We start from the raw sequence: 2,500 nt of genomic DNA on the forward strand, positions 1-2,500 counted from the left end.
TCTCTCTCTCTGTGTGTCTCTCTCTCTCTCTGTGTCTCTCTCTCTCTCTGTGTCTCTCTCTCTCCCTCTGTGTTTGTCTCTCTCTCTCCCTCTGTGTGTGTGTCTCTCCCTCACTCTCTCTCCCTCTGTGTGTGTGTCTCTCTCCCTCCCTCTCTCTCCCTCTGTGTGTGTGTCTCCCTCTCTCTCCCTCTGTCTCTCTCTCTCTCTCTCCCTCTGTGTGTGTGTGTCTCTCTCTCTCTCTCTCTCTGTGTGTCTCTCTCTCTCCCTCTGTGTTTGTCTCTCTCTCACACTCTGTGTGTGTGTCTCTCTCTCCTCCCTCTGTGTGTGTGTGTCTCTCTCTCTCCCTCTGTGTATGTGTTTCTCGAACTCTCTCCCTCCCTCTGTGTGTGTGTCTCTCCCTCTCTCTCTCTCCCTCTGTGTGTGTGTGTCTCTCCCTCTCTCTCTCTCCTCTGTTTGTGTGTCTCCCTCTCTCTCCTCTGTGTGTGTGTCTCTCTCCCTCTCCCTCTCCCTCTGTGTGTCTCCCTCTCTCTCCCTCTGTCTCTCTCTCTCTCTCTCCCTCTGTGGTGTGTCTCTCTCTCTGTCTCCCTCTGTGTGTTTGACTCTCTCTATCCCTCTGTGTGTGACTCTCTCTCTCTCCCTCTGTGTGTCTCTCTCTCTCTCTCCCTCTGTCTCTCTCTCTCTCTCCCTCTGTGTGTGTCTCTCTCGCAAATCTCCCTCTGTCTCTCCCTGTTTCTTCCTCTGTGTGTCTCTCCCTCTCTCTCCCTCTGTGTGTCTCTCTCTCTCTCCCTCTGTGTGTGTGTGTCTCTCTCCCTCTGTGTGTCTCCCTCTCTCTCCCTCTGTGTGTGTGTGTCTCTCTCTCCCTCTGTGTGTGTGTCTCTCTCTCTCCCTCTGTGTGTCTCTCTCTCTCTCTCCCTCCCTCTGTGTGTCTCTCTATCTCTCTCTCTCCCTCTGTGTGTGTGTGTCTCTCCCTCTCTCTCTCTCCCTCCGTGTGTGTGTGTCTCTCTCTCTCTCTCTCTCCCTCTGTGTGTGTGTTGTCTCTCTCTCTCTCTCTCCCTCTGTGTGTGTCTCTCCCTCTCTCTCCCTCTGTGTGTGGTCTCTCCCTCTCTCTCCCTCTGTGTGTGTGTCTCTCTCTCTCCCTCCCTTTGTGTGTGTCTCTCTCTCTCTCTCTCCCTCTGTGTGTGTGACTCTCTCTCTCTCCTTCTGTGTGTGACTCTCTCTCTCTCCCTCTATGTGTGACTCTCTCTCTCTCCCTCTGTGTGTGACTCTCTCTCTCTCTCTCTCCCTCTGTCTCTCGCTGTCTCTCTCCCTCTGTGTGTCTCTCTCTCTGTGTGTGTGTGTCTCTCTCTCCCTCTGTGTGTGTTGTCTCTCTCTCCCCCTCCTCTGTGTGTCTCTCTATCTCTCTCTCTCCCTCTGTTGTGTGTGTCTCTCTCCCCTCTCCCTCCCTCTGTGTGTGTGTCTCTCTCCCTCTCCCTCTGTGTGTCTCCCTGTCTCCTCTGTCTCTCTCTCTCTCTCTCCCTCTGCGTGTGTGTCTCTCTCTCTCTCCCTCTGTGTGTGTGTCTCTCTCTCTCTCTCCCTCTGTGTGTGTGTGTCTCTCTCTCTCTCTCTGTTCTCTCTCTCTCTCTCTCTGTGTGTCTCTCTCTCTCTCTCTGTGTCTCTCTCTCTCCCTCTGTGTTTGTCTCTCTCTCTCCCTCTGTGTGTGTCTCTCTCTCTCCCTCTGTGTGTCTCTCCCTCTCTCTCCCTCTGTGTGTCTCTCCCTCTATCTTCCTCTGTGTGTCTCTCCCTCTCTCTCCCTCTGTGTGTGTGTCTCTCTCTCCCTCTGTGTGTGTGTGTCTCTCTCCCCCTCTGTGTGTGTGTCTCTCTCTCCCTCTGTGTGTGTGTCTCTCTCTCCCCCTCTGTGTGTCTCACCCTCTCTCCCCCCTCTGTGTGTCTCTACCTCTCTCTCCCTCTGTGTGTCTCTCTCTCCCTCCCACTGTGTGTCTCTCTATCTCTCTCTCTCCCTCCCCTCTGTGTGTCTCTCTATCTCACTCTCTCCCTCTGTGTGTGTGTGTCTCTCCCTCTCTCTCTCTCCCTCTGTGTGTCTCTCCCTCTCTCCCTCTCCCTCTGTGTGTGTCTCTCTCTCTCTCCCTCTGTGTGTGTCTCTCTCCTCTCTCTCCCTCTGTGTGTCTCTCTCTCTCTCCCTCTGTGTGTGTCTCTCTCTCTCTCTCCCTCTGTGTGTGTCTCTCTCTCTCTCTCTCCCTCTGTGTGTGACTCTCTCTCTCCCTCTGTGTGTGTCTCTCTCTCTCGATCCCTCTGTGTGTCTCTCTCTCTCTCGATCCCTCTGTGTGTGTCTCTCTCTCTCTCGATCCCTCTGTGTGTGTCTCTCTCTCTCTCTCCCTCTGTGTGTGTCTCTCTCACTCTCTCCCTCTGTGTTTGACTCTCTCTATCCCTCTGTGTGTGACTCTCTCTCTCTCCCTCTGTGTGTCTCTCTCTCTCTCTCCCTCTGTGTGTGTCTCTCTCGCAA

The sequence above is a fragment of the Heptranchias perlo genome, unplaced genomic scaffold (genome assembly GCF_035084215.1).
Source record: "Heptranchias perlo isolate sHepPer1 unplaced genomic scaffold, sHepPer1.hap1 HAP1_SCAFFOLD_437, whole genome shotgun sequence".
Classification (NCBI taxonomy): Eukaryota; Metazoa; Chordata; class Chondrichthyes; order Hexanchiformes; family Hexanchidae; genus Heptranchias; species Heptranchias perlo.